This window comes from Lepidochelys olivacea, assembly GCF_965140295.1.
Source record: "Lepidochelys olivacea isolate rLepOli2 genome assembly, chromosome: 1".
Taxonomy (NCBI): domain Eukaryota; kingdom Metazoa; phylum Chordata; order Testudines; family Cheloniidae; genus Lepidochelys; species Lepidochelys olivacea.
The window spans coordinates 84,978,023-84,996,058 of record NC_140411.1 but is presented as its reverse complement, the minus strand read 5'-3'; positions in this window follow the sequence as shown (position 1 = coordinate 84,996,058).

Sequence of the window (18,036 nt, the reverse complement as noted above, 5' to 3'; positions counted from 1 at the left end):
AACATGCTTTTCTTATGAGCATGATCTGTCTTTGAAGGTTTTATTGGGGGTGGGGGGGCGCAGAATGATTACCTTGACATACTTGTGCCACATTTTAAAGAGATTTCAAATGTTTTCCATCTGTCTATGACACCGGTCCCCAAGGTTCTAGGACATATATTATTTTCATTTGTTTAGTGTGCTTTTGATTATGGCAAAATGAGATTAGCCTTTAACATGTTTTGTTCATGATGAAATACTTCCTCCTAGTTAAATAAAACATTTCAGTTTACTGGTACTGTAGTGCAGTGGGCTGGAATCTAGATCACACTAGATTCCACTGCTAATACCCCAGTGTTTAATTGCTCCTCCTCCTCAATAATAAATGTTTTGTTTGAAATAGAGTTTTTGTTATTCTATAATGGGAGGAAGGCAACAGATTCTTTTGGCCCAGCCTGGCCATGTCAGTACTATTAACAAACCCTTCTGCAGTGACTTAAGTCCTGCATGTGTTGGCTAGAAAAGCCCTGCCCAAAATGTTCAGGCTTTGGGAAGCCAAACAGTTGATTGCAGTGGGAGTTGTGGATATTCGGAAGCCTTTAAAATTCAGGTTACTTTGAATTAAATGCTGAAATACAAACTTAGGGGCCTTACTTTAAATAATCATTTTTAAAAGTTTTTCCCAGTGCTATAAGCTGGTTTTAAAAAATGATGCTATCAGACTACCCCCTGCTACCCAGGGAATCTACTATGTGATTGTAGAGCTGCTCTCTGTGCTTGAGCTACATCAGGAGAGAGAACACTGAATGAAGATCGGAGATATATATGCAGGGCAAAAGTCTAACTTGGAGTGACAATCTGAGTCTACATAAAAAGGTAGGTCAGATAGGTCACTTACATCAGATCTAAGAACATAATGTTTTGTCCATGTGGACTCTTTAACTTTGTGGCCAAAACTGATGTTGGATAATGCATGTGGATTTGACTGTAAATTGTGCATAAATGTGATAGTTGTGAAAGAGTAGAATGGTCATCTGCTATTTTACAGCATCACTTTCTCAAAATAGCATCTAACTTGCAAGGTTCTCAGTTGCTGAGAAGTGAAATATTTATAAATATTTATAGTTTCAGGTACTACAGTCTGCCTACTAATTTGTGCAGTTTTGTAATCACTGATCTTTTTTCTCCTAAGGGTTTTTTTTCCCCCTCTCCATTGTTGCTGTGTGAGATACCCAGACAAGTAAGGGAAGCTGGCCATTCACAAGGTACTGTCAAATGCACAAAGTAAACAAACTGAAATAATAAACTTTTCATCCAGTCTTTATTATTTGTAACACTAGTAGAGAAAAACATTTCAGACTTTTTTTTTTTTGGTTGCTGTATTTTTAATTATTTTAGACAAGTGATATTTCATTAAGGGCATGTCAGATTCTCCCCGCCGCCTCCCCCCGGTGGCTTTAACAAAACAATAAGGTATGCAAGTAATCCAGCCAGATTACCAATAGTGAATCTTGTGTACATACTCGATTTCTGTTGCACTGGGTGGGGGGTGTATTTTCCTTTTAATATGTCTGAGACCAAGTTTGTGTGCAATATTAATTGTCAGCAGGTTTAATGTTTCCTACTACTACACGGGAGACAGGAAATGTTGCAAGTTTGCTGTGAATTCATCCAACTCCATATCCCTGCAGGAAAAGGCATGGGGTTCATGCTTCTAAACCAGTGGATTCCCTGATATCTCAGTTTCCAGGGTTTTCTGATGAGCCAGGTTCTCCATCACAAGCTTCCAGTCTCAAATCTAGTTTGTACTTGACTCCACCATTGTTCTGTCTCCCTGAACCCTTCTGAGAGAAGACAGACTCTATAGTTGACTTTGTATTAATTTACCCAGAAAAAACACCTTCAGGATGAATAAAATTCCATAGGGAGGAACCATAATCCCAAATCCACTCCCAGTCCAACCACAGCACAGAGACTGATACTGTGAAAGAGTGTCCATGAGGGAAAAGGTCCTTTCCACACACCTCCCCCCAAAGAAGCTTAAGTCTGTTGTATCTTTGTCCCCTTTGCTCCTGGAAGTTGGAGATCTGATTGCACCCCTATTAACTACCTCAGAACTTCACGCACTGGTACTCATTTCAGCCTCTGCTAAAGAAAAAATATGATTGACAATGTAATTTGTTAGTAATGTTTTTAATAAAAAAAAAAGCAGAGTTAAAGGGGAACTTGTGCCCTAAGTACAGAATAACTATCTAAAATCATACAGGTAAACCCCAATTATGAAGATCTGTTATCCCAAATTTCATATCTGTGCTGAAATTAGTGCTTTTTTGAAACTCCTATTCCCTCTGACACTGCCATACATCTGAATTAACTTGTATTTCTGTATTTCTCTTGCTGTATATTTGCATGCTTCATAAGTGACTTCCTTTTCTTTGTTTTTTGAAGATATCGTACACTAGTGTTGAAAGTGACATGCTTCTTGAAAGCACAATCACAAAATAGTTTCCTTAGATGATGACTAATAAAACTTCTCTCGTACTTAATTTTTCTTTCAAATGGGATGTCTGGAAAACACCATCTCTTCTTCCTTTCATCCCCATGCTCTAACCCCAGTTGTAGGTTGCTTCTGGAACCTTTACAGTGAAGAATGATTTTGTAGGTTTCCATTAAGCAGGGCTGAACATAGGGCAATGTATGCTACACTTGAGCTTTGTACCCAAGTGAACAACTAGCCTTTGGTACCAGATGTTCAGAGTACACAAAGAAGAACGAGATATAATATGAGGGGGTGTAACCGAAGGGGAAAGGACTGTCACAATCCACCCATTAAAGTTACTGTTTCAGAACAATAGGAAAATTTGCCCATTTGATTAAAATTAACTAGGCAAAATAGCTGATGTGCAGATAGAGAGATCCCACTCAGTTGGCTAAACTTAGCCAGTGTTTCTGCTATTTGCATTCTATATTTATCAGGGTCACGTTATTCTAGTCAGTAGGCTAACTTCAGCTTTTTATTGTAAGACAAATAAAGGCCTTGGGTGAAATCCTGGCCCCATTGAAGTTTGGTAGCAATTTCTTCTCTCAGTGCGGGTCTTACTACCAGTTGGGATGAGCTGGCCCCTAGTTTGAAGACTACCTACCAAGTATAGCAGTTATAACACTGGGAATAAGTCCTCCTGTTGTCTGGAACTTGTCATGTCTAAATGTACCCTTGTAAGGTAATGCATTAAATTGCACTGCTGGAGATTTTGTGATCAAACTGTGGCCCAGATATTCAGCGTGGGTAGATTGATGTAACTCTGTTAACTTCAGTGAGACTATGCTGATTTACACCAACTGAGGATCTGACCCATAAATTATCACAAAAAAATAGTTGCACAGTAGAATAAGAATGAGCTGTTTTATCAGTGTTTGTTTCTTACTGTGTCTGTTGAACAATAGCCATTGTCATGCTTCTAGAAAGTCCAGAATCCTTATTTATAATACTTTAAGAGCTATTATTTATTGCTTTCTAAATGTTTGTGCAGGAGGAATGCCTCCAACTAAATCACTTTATTTTAGGTTTCTGGGATCATTTGAGACTTCCCAGAGTTATGAAAAACACCCAGGCCATTGTAATTCACCAAGATAAATGCAAACCATTTTACTTTTTTAAAAATAATGTTGAAAGTATGCGTGGTGTGGCAGAAGTTTATGCAGAACATTTTTATTGTAGTGTGATTTTTTTCCCCCCAAGAATGATTCATAGAGCTTATTTTTGAGGCTGTTTTGAGTTCTGGTCATTTCTACAGATGCAACAGCTCATTCGTCTACTGGTGGTTTGAACTAACCTCAGCTACCTGTTGTTGGCTGTGAATGGAATAATTTATTTTTAGTGCAAAACCACAATACGAATATTTTCCACTCTGAAGGTATATTAAAAAAAACCTTGAAGAAAAAGGGTTGGCTCTTTCTATCTGATGTCAGATGTAACTGGGTTTATCTTACAGACAATGCTTTTAAATGCCTGACTCGCTATTGAAGTTGACAAGAATTTCCTCCACTTAACCCCTTCAGTGCCCTAGGGCGTTCTGCATACATCAAACAAAAGGGGGCTCCTATGCCTTGTAGACAGACATGATGATATGCTGACAAACTCAAAATGAAAAGAGAGACTTAAAACCTGGGCCCTTGGGCAGTCAGGAAGGGGTTCTGTGGGAGGGTCCCTTTCATGGTATGTGTGAGAGAGAATATTTCCCCCTCCCTCTCTGGCCCCAAGATGTAGCTTTCTGAACTGTGTAACTGTGACAACTGCAATGCTCTATAGTGAGGGCCCCAGCCCAGTGCTACATTTTATGTTTGTTTGGCTACAGCGTTTGAGGGAGAGAAGCCCTTTGGTGAAGATTCAGTGCAGTGCTGGAAGAAGAGGGAAGCACATTTTGGGAAGCATCAGTTGTGCTTTACATAAATGGATGGATGAATCAATCAACGTAGTAACCGGACAGACGCTATCAGCCCTACAGCATGAGATAGGATTCCTGAGTTGTTTATTAAGGGCCAGATTGTCAACCTCTTACACTGGGGTAACACATTGGGTTAAATGGGACTACTTCTACAAGTAACTGGACACTGATGTGACAAAGGGGGTCATAATCTAGCCCTAAAAAGTAATTAATTGCTGTAGAGTAAGGAACTGTTACATAAAGTAAAAACTATTTCCCTGTGCTAATTTTTTTCCTCCTACTGTTACACCTTCTTGTCAACTGTTTGAAATGGGCCATCCTGATTATCCCTACAAAAGGTTTTTTTTCTCCTGCTGCTAATAGCCCACCTTAATTAATTGGTCTTGTTACAGTTGGTACGGCAACACCCATTTTATTCAAGTTCTGTGTGTGTGTGTGTGTGTGTGGATGGATCTTCCTACTGTATTTTCCACTGCATGCATCCAATGAAGTGGGTTTTAGCCCACGAAAGCTTCTGCCCAAATAAATTTGTTAGTCTCTAAGGTACCACAAGTATGCCTCGGTTTTGTAGTTGTTTTGGTTTTTGCATATATAATCTAAGGGTCATATCTCACTACTGAGCCATATACAATCATTCGATTCGATTCAGATTCAGTCAGAGTACTGTGGGTGGAACAATGGCTGGATATGTATCAGCGGGGTCACTCTTTATACATGTAAAATCTTAGAGATGAGCCTGAACTGCAAAAGTCAAATTGAGTTTGACCCCTCCAAAGTCATAGAATCATAGAATATCAGGGTTGGAAGGGACCTCAGGAGGTCATCTAGTTCAACCCGCTGCTCAAAGCAGGACCAATCCCCAACTAAATCATCCAAGACAGGGCTTTGTCAAGCCTGACCTTAAAAACCTCTAAGGAAGGAGATTCTACCACCTCCCTAGGTAACGCAAACACTGTAATCCAGTGTTTCACCACCCTCCTAGTAAAAAGTTTTTCCTACTATCCAACCTAAACCTCCCCCACTGCAACTTGAGACCATTACTCCTCGTTCTGTCATCAGCTACCACTGAGAACAGTCTAGATCCATCCTCTTTGGAACCCCCTTTCAGGTAGTTGAAAGCAGCTATCAAATCCCCCCTCATTCTTCTCTTCTGCAGGCTAAACAATCCCAGCTCCCTCAGCCTCTCCTCATAAGTCATGTGTTCCAGTCCCCTAATCATTTTTGTTGCCCTCCGCTGGATGTTTTCCAATTTTTCCACATCCTTCTTCTAGTGTGAGGCCCAAAACTGGACACAGTACTCCAGATGAGGCCTCACCAACGTCAAATAGAGGGGAACGATCACGTCCCTCGATCTGCTCGCTATGCCCCTACTTATACATCCCAAAATGCCATTGGCCTTCTTGGCAACAAGGGCACACTGCTGACTCATATCCAGCTTCTCGTCCACTGTAACCCCTAGGTCCTTTTCTGCAGAACTGCTGCTGAGCCATTCGGTCCCTAGTCTGTAGCAATGCATGGGATTCTTCCGTCCTAAGTGCAGGACTCTGCACTTGTCTTGTTGAACCTCATCAGATTTCTTTTGGCCCAATCCTTTAATTTGTCTTGGGCCCTCTGTATCCTATCCGTACCCTCCAGCATATCTACCTCTCCTCTCAGTTTAGTGTCATCTGCAAACTTGCTGAGGGTGCAATCCACACCATCCTCCAGATCATTTATGAAGATATTGAACAAAACCAGCCCGAGGACTGACCCTTGGGGCACTCCACTTGATACCGGCTGCCAACTAGACATGGAGCCATTGATCACTACACGTTGAGCCCGACAGTCTAGCCAACTTTCTATCCACCTTATCGTCCATTCATCCAGCCCATACTTCTTTAACTTGCTGGCAAGAATACTGTGGGAGACCGTGTCAAAAGCTTTGCTAAAGTCAAGGAACAACACATCCACCGCTTTCCCGTCATCCACAGAGCCAGTTATCTCATCATAGAAGGCAATTAGATTAGTCAGTGCATTGTGTGTTTTAATTTTATATTTTCTCAGTTGACCCTCCATAATAACACTGGTAAAACTGATAAGATAATGTGGAGAACAGGAACAAAGTACTGTTTACAAACTGGACAAAGTTCTTTATACAGGATCTAAGGTTGGTCTGGCCCATTTTGAGAACAAGTGCTGGCCATTAAACTCTGATCTAGATCTGGGTTTCCCCAAATTATCAGGGACTATATTGGCTTTAGTTGAGTTCCATAACTGTTTTATTTCAGTTCCAGACAGGAAAAGCTAGTGACCCTCCAGCCTGAGCTGGTTGCTATTCCTCACATTGCCAGAGCTTAATGAAGATTTACATAGTACTTTGTGACTATCCTTGGTAGAAGGTGAATTTGTTCCTCCCTCTTTTATGGACCCGACCTGCCCCCAAAGAGTTCACATTTTGTCTCTGTTTTGGAAGACAAAAAAGGTGTGTTTCCAATCTTGTTAACTCAATCAACTTTGTCTAATACAAAAGCTCTCTTAAGGCTGATTGTGGGTGTTTCTACACTAGCAAAAATGGTGGGTTTTCTACCACATTTTAGCTAACTCATGATAACAGATGGTAAAAATCCTAATGTGAACAAGGCAGTTGTAATTTTAACACATTAGCAGGTTCAGGTAAACACCTATTTCTCCTAGGCTATGGGTATGTCTACACTATATGAAATTAGGTCGATATAGAAGTCGATTTTTAGAAATCGATTTTATACAGTTGATTGCGTATGTCCATACTAAGCGCATTAAGTCAACAGAGTGCATCCTCACTACCATGGCTAGCATCGACTTGTGGAGCGGTGCACTGTGGGTAGCTATCCCACAGTTCCCACAGTCTCTGCCGCCCATTGGAATTCTGGGATAAGCTCCCAATGCCTGATGGAGCAAAAACATTGTCGCGGGTGGTTTTGGGTACATGTTGTCAGTCACCCCTCCTTCCATTAAAGCAACGGCAGACAATCGTTTCACGCCTTTTTTCCATGCGGACGCCATACTGCTTTCAGCAGGCGGTGCAATAGGACTGCTAACCGTCGGTCATCCACCGCTTCCGCTGCAACTCTGCTCTGCTGCTATTGTCTTAATAGTGAATTTCTCCATATTGTCTGTTATGGGCTCCTGGGTACAAGTGTTCTTCCTTGGGAAATGTGCGTGGTGCTAACCATCGTCATTCACCACTTCCGCTGCAACTCTGCTCTCCTGCTTTCATGAATCCACCTCGCAGGTCCTCTCGTCATTCTCTCTAAATATCTATTCTCATGGCATCCGTTGTCAGCCACCGCTTCCGCTGCAACTCTGCTCTCCTGCAGACACCATACCACGGCAAGCATGGAGCCCACTCAGATCACCATGGCAGTTATGAGCATATGTAAACACCTCACGCATTATCCTACAGTATGTTCAGAACCAAAACCTGCAAAAGTAGGTGAGGAGGTGACGGCAGGATGGTGATGAGGACATGGACACAGACTTCTCTCGAAGTATGGGTCCTGGCAATTTGGACATCCTGGTGGCAATGGGGCAGGTTCATGCCGTGGAACGCCGATTCTAGGCCCGGGAAACAAGCACAGAGTACTGGGACTGCACAGTGTTGCAGGTCTGGGATGATTTCCAGTGGCTGTGAAACTTTCGCATGCCTAAAGGCACTTTCATGGAACTTTGTGACTTGCTTTCCCCTGCCCTGAAGTGCAAGAATACCAAGATGAGAGCAGCCCTCACATTTCACAAGTGAGTGGCGATAGTCCTCTGGAAGCTTGCAATGCCAGACCGCTACCGGTCAGTCAGGAATCAATTTGGAGTGGGCAAATCTACTGTGGGGGCTGCTGTGATCCAAGTAGCCAACGCAATCACTGAGCTGCTGCTATCAAGGGTAGTGACTCAGGGAATCCCATTGCAGCAAAGCTATGCACTATGACCTGCACATTTCCCAAACTGTGGTGGGGCAAGAGACAGAACGCATATCCCTATCTTTGGACCAGACCACCTTGGCAGCCAGTACGTAAACCGCAACAGGTACTTTTCAATGGTGCTGCAAGCACTGGTGGATCACAAGGGACGTTTCACCGACATCAACGTGGGATGGCCGGGAAAGGTACATGATGCTCGCATCTTCAGGAACTCTGGTCTGTTTGAACAGCTGCAGGAAGGGACTTACTTCCCAGACCAGAAAATAACTGTTGAGGAAGTTGAAATGCCAATAGTTATCCTTGGGAACCCTGCCTACCCCTTAATGCCATGGTTCATGAAGCCATACACAGGCACCCTGGACAGTAGAAAGGAGCTGTTCAACTGTAGGCTGAGCAAGTGCAAAACGGTGGTAGAATGTGCAGTTGGACATTTAAAAGCACGCTGGCGCAGTTTACTGACTCGGTTAGACCTAAGCGAAACCAATATTTCCATTGTTGTTGCTGCTTGCTGTGTGCTCTACAATATCTGTGAGAGTAAGGGGGAGACGTTTATGGCGGGGTGGGAGGTTGAGGTAAATCACCTGGTCGCTGATTGTCTTGGTGTCTGGCTGCGTGTAATTAGAAGAGCAGAGCAGGGCCTGCTGAGCATCAGAGAAGCTTTGAAAACCAGTTTCATGATTGACCCTCCCCCCTTCGATCACCACTTGCAGAGGCAATAAAGTCATGGTTTCAAAATCATGCATTCTTTATTAATTCATCACACAAATAGGGGGATAACTGCCAAGGTAGCCCGGGAGGAGCAGGGAAGGAGGGAAGCACCGGGTGGGGTGGTGGATGAGGGGACGAGGGAAGGACAAGGCCACACTGCACTTCAAAACTTATTGAATGCCAGCCTTCTGTTGCTTGGCAGTCCTCTGGCGTGGAGTAGTTGGGTGCCCTAAGCCCTCCACCCCCGTGTTCTTGGGCATCTGGGTGAGGAGGCTATGGAACTTGGGGAGGAGGGCGAGCGGTTACACAAGGGCTGCAGCGGCGGTCTGTGCTCCTGCTGCCTTTCCTGCAACTCCACTAGACCCCAGAGCATATCAGTTTGATCCCCCAGTAGCCTCAGCATTGCATCCTGCCTCCTCTCGTCATGCTGCCACCACCTCTCATCTTGCTCCCACAACCTTTCATCTTGCTTGTCCCTCCTGTCCTCGCATTCATTTTCTGCTTTCCTGGACTCTGCCATTGTTTGCCTTCACACATTCTGCTGAGCTCTTTCAGTGTGGGAGGACTGCATGAGCTCAGAGAACACTTCAGTGTGAGTGAAGTTTTTTTCACTTTCTTATCTGCACTAGCCTCTGGGACAGAGTTGATGGGGGAGCATTGAAACATTTGCAGCTGCAGGAGGAAAAAAAGGGAGAGTAGTATTTAAAAAGACACATTTTAGATGCCATGTACATTGGTCAAACTGGACAGTCTCTACGTAAAAGAATAAATGGACACAAATCAGATGTCAAGAATTATAACATTCATAAACCAGTCGAAGAACATTTCAATCTCTCTGGTCACGCAATCACAGACATGAAGGTCGCTATCTTAAAACAAAAAAACTTCAAATCCAGACTCCAGTGAGAAACTGCTGAATTGGAATTCATTTGCAAATTGGATACTATTAATTTAGGCTTAAATAGAGACTGGGAGTGGCTAAGTCATTATGCAAGGTAGCCTGTTTCCTCTTGTTTTTCCCTACCCCCCCCCCAGATGTTCTGGTTTAACTTGGATTTAAACTTGAAGAGTGGTCAGTTTGGATGAGCTATTACCAGCAGGAGAGTGAGTTTGTGTGTGTATGGGGGTGGGGGGGATGTGAGAAAACCTGGATTTGTGCAGGAAATAGCCCAACTTGATTGTCATGCACATTGTGTAAAGAGTTGTCACTTTGGATGGGCTATCACCAGCAGGAGAGTGAATTTGTGTGGGGGGGTGGAGGGTGAGAAAACCTGGATTTGTGCTGGAAATGGCCCACCTGATGATCACTTTAGATAAGCTATTACCAGCAGGACAGTGGGGTGGGAGGAGGTATTGTTTCATATTCTCTGTGTATATATAAAGCCTGCTGCAGTTTCCACGATATGCATCTGAGGAAGTGAGCTGTAGCTCACGAAAGCTTATGCTCTAATAAATTGGTTAGTCTCTAAGGTGCCACAAGTACTCCTTTACATTTTAGAGAACAATCGGTAGACTCTTTCACAGTGAACCAAGCTGTTAACATTACATAGCACATGTGCTTTCGGTACAAGGTCGTATTTTGCCTCTTATATTGAGGGCCTGCCGGTTTGGTGTGAGAGATCACACACAGGGCCGGGTAACTGAATTGGGCTTGCAGGCAGCCATGGTAAGACAGTCTTTCAGCTTCTTCAACCTTCATAACATGTGAGAATTGTTTCAGACAGCAGCGCCCTCCTTTCCCATACCAAGCACCTGTTGCGTTGACCATTCTAAAGGAGGGGCTGTGGGTTTGGGTTAACTTGCAACATAAACCCAACTAACCCCCCCACACACACCCAATTCTCTGTGGTGATCGCGTCACTTCTTCTCCCACAGTGTGATTAGTATCAGGGAAGATGCCTGCCAGCCAAACACGAACAGCTTAGTGTGAACGCCCCGCCCCGCCACCATGTGGCTAAAAGCAGGGATGATTTCTTTTCAGTCACAGGCAAACAGCTCAGCAGGAACAGCCACCTCTGAATGTCCAGTCAATAATGTCCCTGGAGGATTTCCACTCCATCCCCAGACACGTTAACAGACTTTTCCAGTAGCTGTACTGGCCGCGAATGCATCCCAAGTCTTCAGGGCAAATTAATCATTAAACACGCTTGCTTTTAAACCATGTATTATATTTACAAAGGTACACTCACCAGAAGTGCCTTCTCCGGCTTCATGGTCCAGGAGCCCAGGTTGGGAGGGTATTGGTTCCAGGGTGATAAACAGTTCCTGGCTGCCAGGAAGAACAGTTTCTCCGCTTGCCTGTTGTACACTATCCTCCTCCTCCTCATCATCTTCCTCATCCCTATTGCGTGAGACTCCTTCCCTTGCAGGTGTCCACAGATGGGGGTGGGGTAGTGGTAGGGGCACCCCCTAGAATTGCATGCAGCTCATCATAGAAGTGGCATGTCTGGGGCTCTGACCCGGAGCGGCCGTTTGCCTCTTCGTTTTTTTGTTAGTGTCTGAACTCCTTAATTTTCACACGGCACTGCTGCGGGTCCCTGTTATAGCCTCTGTCCATCATGCCCTTGGAGATTTTTTTCAAATATTTTGGCATTTCGTCTTTTGGAATGAAGTTCTGATAGCACGGATTCATCTCCCCATACAGCGATCAGATCCAGTACCTTCCGTTCGGTCCATGCTGGAGCTCTTTTGTGATTCTGGGACTGCCTGGTCACCTGTCCTGATGAGCTCGCCACACTGGCCAAACAGTAAATGAAATTCAAAAGTTCCCATTGCTTTTCCTGTGTACCGGGCTAGAGCATCTGAGTTGAAAGTGCTGTCCAGAGCGGTCACAATGGAACACTCTGGAATAGCTCCCGAAGGCCAATACCATCGAATTGCATCCACACTACCCCAAACTCCACCCAGCGATGTCGATTTCAGCACTAATCCCCTCGTCGGGGAGGATTACAGAAATCGATTTTAAGAACCCTTTGTTGACAAAAATGGCTTCGTCGTGAGGACGGGTGCAGGGTTAAATCTATCTAAATTCGACCTAAACTTGTAGTGTTGACCAGGGCTATGTCTTCACTAGAAACACTGCTGTAACTTTTCAATGTAGACACTCACTACTGCGATGAGAGGGGTTCATTGTAGGTAACCACCTGCCCAAGAGGTGACAGCTAGGTCAACAGTCGCCCTAGTACTGTCAACACTGGGGTTAGGTCGGCTTAACACTCCTGAGCAAAGTAGTTGGGTCAACCTAACTCTTTAGTGTAGACCTGGCCCTAGTGCGCACACACTGCTGTTTACCATGACCTGCTAAAACTACAACTGTCTTGTCCACACCAGGATTTTACCACTAGTTAGTTTCCATATGTTTGCTAACATCTGGAGGTGTGTTATCTAGCCATGTTGTAGCTTAGGCATGTGTCTTAAAAAGCACGGAGGGCTTTTCAATCATGTGAAGCTAGTTCGATTGAGCTAACACAAGAGAAACACACTTCTGCCTATCAAGACTGACCCTTTGTTGATTATCTTCTGCAAACTAGCATTACCACTTCCAGGGATATAAAGATCCAATATTCGCTCTATAGGATCCTGAGCTATTGGGCCATAAACCTTTCAACTGAACCTTAAACTTTGCAATGCCATTGTATTTGGTAGGGAGAGGATATGTACCTCACAGAGGATATGTAATGGTGCTGTCTAGGAGACAAACTGTATTTGACATGCACCTTTGACTGCATAACTAGCTTTCTGCTGAAACGAACTGCAAAACTGCCATTGACTTCAGTGGGAGTAAGATCAAGCCCGTATTCCTCTTCCACGTTTTCTTTCCTTTCTGCTGCTGTAGAATTTTTCCACAAAAATGACAAAGGTAGGAGGCCCAAGATGCACAATGGTCAACCCTATCCACTATCTGCCAAATCCTTCACAATTCCTGGAACAATTTTAAGTGTGAAAAATACAGTGAAAAGTTACAATTCCAAAGATCAGTTCATTGACTAGGTTTTAAGCGAACATTTTAATGTCATCCACTCCCATTCCCTTTAAGAAACCCTATAGTTCAGGATTATTATAGTAGCCCACTTATATTATCTGAACTGATCCAATGCTTGGTGAAGCAAACTCTGTTATTTGTTGTTAAGGAGTTAGTAAATGTAGCTCTGAGATTCTTCATCAAGGAGAAAAACATAACATCCTGTCTACAACTCTAATACAGGGTTTGTCTACATAGGGAAATTGTCTGCATTGGAAACTGACACTAGCTACACTTAAGAAAAAAAGTCATTTTATTCTCGAATAGTACGTCCATACAGAGAGTTATACTGGCATAGTTACACTGGTATGATTATACTGTTATACAGGTCTGCCAATCAATTTCCCCATCCAAGCTCAAATATGCTATGACCAAAGTTTTTGTGCAAACATATAAAAATGATTCATTACTTCCCAAGGCCTTATTTTGTTCTAAATGAGATGTTCTTGTGTGATTTGAAGGGAAAGGTGAGTTCCAGGTTGGATTTTAATTTGACTATGAGGCCAAATCGTATACTGGCTATCTGTGTGTAAGCTTGGTCCAAGCCTATGCCACTATTTCAGCAGTGGTTTAAACAGTAAATACATTCAGCTAATAGCTGTTAGAATTACTCCTGCACTAATCTCCCTTGCCAGCAATCTAATTAAATAAGCCAACACTGAAGACAGCTGAAATGTTTTTAGACAAGAGTTTTGTCTCCCAAGGCTCATTAGGAATATAAAATTAGCTTCAATTGTAGACAGGATAACCTGTCAAAAGTCTGATCTTTCTAAATATGTAGCAGCTGCATCATTTACATTTTCTAATATTTCTTTGAATTTTTTATAATAAAATTATTTTGAAAGATGCCACGTCATTGCATTTCTTTTTACATTGGTAATAACTTCACTCCACATTTAGATGTATGAAGAGACTGCATCCAATCTATTCTACACATTTTTAGGCCTCTGTAGACTTTGGGTGAGTGAGCTCTGTAACATTCCCCTTTGATCATTCTGCTATTTGTTGCTGTGTGCCCCCATCCTTTTAGGTATGAAGTGACCAAAACTTTAAAAAGGATTTATGGAAAAGGTAAGAACAAAATGATGAAATTAACCTTTTTTCAAGTGAAACCATTTTAAAATGGCACATTGTTACATGCTGCATAATTATTGAATGATATTCTAATATTAGCACGAGTAAGCATTCTGTAGTTCTAATGGCTGTGAATTTTGTTTCTTGATCTTGTACACAGAAAAATTATTCTAGTCCATGTGGCTTGCTCGCCTTCAAATCTGGGTCTCTGAAATGGGATAGTCTTGCCACTGTAGCTTTGCCAATAGGCTGGTTCTCAGTAAACAGGGCTTGAAAAATCCACTAAGGAGGGGTGAGTATGAATTTTTCCCTGGTGATGTGTGAGAGTCTAAGCCAACAATTTCTGAAGAATTGACTTCACTTAAATTAAAGAATAAAGTCTATAGCCCTTATGTTTTAAGGGCTTATCTAGATGAACAGTTAGTGCATTGCAAGATGGGGTGTAAATCTATCTCGCATGCTGCACCCTCACTGTCTATGTGGACCCTGCTGCCGTGCATTAAAAGTTCCCTTCATCCACTTTGATCTATCCTGCTTTGAAAGAGGGATAAATCGAAGTGCGCTAGGGAAATTTTCGTGTGCAGCAGCAGGGGCCACAGAGAGTAGGTGTGCAGCCTGTGAGGTAGATTTAATCCCAGCTTGCTGAGCACTAACAAACCCCTAAACTAACTTTCCAAATGTAAATTGAGCATGAGCTGATGCAGTGCTATCTTCCTGAGTCTGCATAGACTCCTACTCTGCTGCTGCCACCCATAGGTTCGCCAAGTGGCAGAGGAGGGAAACTAACAAGACTGGTCACCTTCACCAGTGCAGAGTAGCAGCCGTGTTAGTCTGTATCCCCCCACCCAAAACAGGAGTACTTGTGGCACCTTAGAGACTAACAAATTTATTAGAGCATAAGCTCATGAAAGCTTATGCTCTAATAAATTTGTTAGTCTCTAACGTGCCACAAGTACTCCTGTTTTTGTTTTTTGTTGTTGTTGGTTTTTTTTTTTTTTTTTGAACCAGTGCGGTTTAGAATGGGGTAGGAAGTAATAGCATACAAGAGTCATACAAATTTCACCAGCTTCTGCCTGGCAAATATCTGAGCCGCAGCAGATAGTGGAATTATTCACAGGCGAGGAAGACTTGAAAACAGAGGTTGGAGAAAACAGTTGAGTAACACAGACCATCCCCCTTCACAGTAGGGATGGGGGTGCTGGGTGGGACGAAGACCCAGAAAGCTCCTTCTTCCTTCCAGTAGCTAGAGGGGTTTTGCAGAGGGTGAATCTTCAAATTCACCAGAGAGCTATTAGCCAGAGGCTGACATGAAGGGTGTAGTCCTAGTCATAGTCTAGGGCAGCAGTTCTCAAACTGGGGGTCGGGACCCCAAAGTGTGTTGCGATCGCATTTTAATGGCGTCACCATGGCCAGCATTAGACTGGCTGGGACCCAGGGCTGAAGCTGAAGCCCAAGCTCCACCTTCACCCAAGGTGTCAGGGCTCGGGCTGCAGCTCCCTCTCCCACCACCCAAGGCGGCAGGGCTCAGGTTCCGGCCCCCTCCTGGGGTCACGTAGTAACTTTGTTGTCAGAAGGGAGTCACAGCGCAATGAAGTTTGAGAACCCGTGGTCTAGGGGACTGAACTCTCCCATTTCCAGTACTTAGAATGGCAGACAATTGAGCTTTTCCCAGGGCATTGCTTGTGGATGCTCTGTCCCTCCATCCCACTTTTATCTTTCATACCTGTCAATGGATAGTAAATTGAGCCATGACTAATAAGTGTTGGATGATTTTTTTGCCTATCAATATCTATATCTGTTATGATTTTTAAAGCAAACTTTGTCCATTTCTCTTCAAAACTTCCTGCATCTCCTTGCATAGTATAAGTGCACTCTTTTTTCTTAATGAATTATGTTATTTGTATCACAGCAGAGCCCAAAAGCCTCGATCAGGATCATGGTCTCATTCTGCTCAGGGTTGAAAAACAGTGAGAGAGAGAGAGAGAGAGAGAGAGAGTCTCTACTCCAAAGTGTCATGAACAAACCAAATATCTCCTTGTTCCACAAAATTTGTAGGGCTACATTCACTGTCTGAGTCTGCATTAGTCAGGTTTACAGCTGCTTCGCGTTGCCAGAACAAAACAAAGCAGCAAGGCACACCAGTTTGTTTGGTTTAGTATATTGATTTCTTGCTGTTCTGAATCCTGATACTTTGATCCTTTTGGCTGGTGTCTTTGTGCTGTAAATAGAGCAAAACCAATGCTTAGGGCCTACTCCCTTGAGTAGTACCTGGATCAGGTATGCAGGCTGCTGGCTGAGGATTTTCTAAGGTAAATTTGCAAAACATGTAGCTACAGGTTTCCCTTTAGGAAAGGCTTAGATCCCTCTCTCATTTTACAAGTTAAATCTGGCCTGGGGGAACATCCACCCACACCAAATGGAAAAGCCAAATTTCCTTCCAGTTCCAAAAACACTATAGACATCTGCCAAATGACATTTCTAATTCTTCCCGTAAAAATGGAAAGCTAAATGGAGGCAGTGCTCTTCCAATAAATCCATTCCAAACTCTTCCTGATTCATTCCAGATCCTTCCCATTTGTGTAAGACTGTTAAAAACCCACTTCTGTTTTCCCTATGGGGCTTACGTTTTATATTGGTGTTCCTTCAGAATCTTTGTTTAAAAACTACTGTAGAAATCATAAAGGGGTGCAACTTGACTTCTGATACATATGTCCAGTTCCCATTGACTTCACTGCGGGGTTTTTAAACCAGAATATTTAGCAAAGTGTTAGAAACACTTATGTAGGCATCCTAAGGCAAACGAAGAGCTCTGGATAAATGTTAGCATTTCCAACAACTACAACAAAATCCAAGGGCCTTAAATATATTTTTTTTAAAGCAAGAGAGAAATCATTAAAATATGTTTAACAAATCATGGAAATGTCTAAATAAAGAAAGCCACAAAACCATCTTGTCAAAAGGTCTTTTGAGGACTAGCTAATCGCACCAACAGCTCACAACAGATGTATCATCTCCTGAAATGTAAATAAAGTTTTAACTCATTTTTATAGCAGTGAGACTGTTGGAAAGCATCCAAATTTGTATTACCATAAAGAAAATATGTTTTAAGATTTTTACCCTTTACATTTTAAGGATGATGATGAGAGATGTTTTGAGCTGTCATCGTGTCTTTGTTTTGGAAGATTTCGTAAATCTGCTTCTGTTAAATATAAGGGTTGTTTTTTTAACTTGTCACAGTGAATGGTGAATATCTGCTGTCAAATAGTCATAATCGAATTGAAAGGTCCATAATACTGAGCATGGGAAAAAGCAGTTCAGATAAAATAGGAGTTCTCCCATCTCTACCCATAAATTTTACTCAGTACCTGAGCTGAATTTGATGTGACCATTTTGAGGTTAGCAACATTCAGTTACCTTTTATGTTTTCTTATTTTTCCATGTTCCTGCTCTTCTGAGTTCTTGCAAGAACTGGAGTTGATGTAATAAATGGCTTGACCAAACCCAGGAAATAGTGGATATCTCGCTGGGAAGCTAATGGGATTTCCAGCCCAATTTTGTAAACATAAGGGTTTGGGTAAACTTTGACTAATCCTCCAGATTTTGCAGTCAAAGGGTTGCATTAATTCAACTGAGCGCAGAGTTGGCCATTAGCATGTTATTAATAAAAGTACTAATATAACAGGCTAATTGCCATTAAAATTTGTCCTCACTTCCTTGAGTACTGTGCCTATGCTAATACACAAGAGCACCATGAATATGGACAGAACAGGAGGACTTGCAATATATATTTGCCCACTTTGTTAGGTATATCCCATTCATGCAAAGGTAGTGATGGAGATTCTCTGACAAGTATCTATTGCCATTCAGCTATTGTTTG